An 895-nucleotide genomic window follows, 5' to 3' on the forward strand; every position below is an offset into this window, starting at 1 on the left:
TAGGAATTAATTTAAAAGAAGGACTTACAATAGGAGATTCTTAAAATATCATTGAAAGAGGGTTGTGTGGTAAGAACTGAAGTTTTATGGTGGCTGGCTCTAGCCTTGCTGAGGGCTTGATCCAGAAACCAGGACGGGTATGCCAACTTTAAAAGTTGTCTTTTGACGAGAATATTCCCCCAGTCCAAGAATCTAGGGCTGCAACTCCTAATTTTGGAATGAAATCTAAGAAGTTTTTAATGTGAGAGTTACAAAATTGGCCAACAAAAGATGACAAAAGGTCTGAGAGTCATTTAAAAAGTTTACTCGTACAGGAGCCTCGATTGGAAATAATGGGCCTCAGAGGAATATCTGCTTTATGAGCCTTCGGAAGACCATATAAGTAGGGGAGCTTGGGGTTTGTGACATTCAGATTATTAATGTAATTATACACTGAAATCTTGCGAACTTGTTAGTTGAATTCAGCGGCTAAGGTCTTTAGTTTTTTTTTTTTTTTTTTGTTTTTTTTTAGCTTTTCGTAAGTTTTTGAGTCATTTAACAAATCATAGGTTTCTTACCATAATCAGAAAGTTCTAAAATAACAACTTGGCCTCCTTTATCTCCTTTGGTAATGATGATGTTATCTAACTCCTTCAAAGTTGACAATGCAACCAGATGTCTTTTTGGTAAGTCACAAACATTATTAAAACTCTCAGAAATACAATTAAGCAAAAAACCTTTGAGGCAAGCAAACTCTTTATCATAATTATTATTTGCCAAGAATTTGTCAGATCCTACCAAATAGGCTAACATATGGTATTTCTCTGGTGTAAGTGCGAAGTTAAGTCCAAGGCCCAAAACTTTCAACTGTGTCCTAGTAAGATCGACAGAGGAGAGATTAATAACGTTTTTTGTG

This window comes from Oratosquilla oratoria, chromosome 17 (genome assembly GCF_046742065.1).
Source record: "Oratosquilla oratoria isolate Oo_2021 chromosome 17, ASM4674206v1, whole genome shotgun sequence".
NCBI lineage: Eukaryota > Metazoa > Arthropoda > Malacostraca > Stomatopoda > Squillidae > Oratosquilla > Oratosquilla oratoria.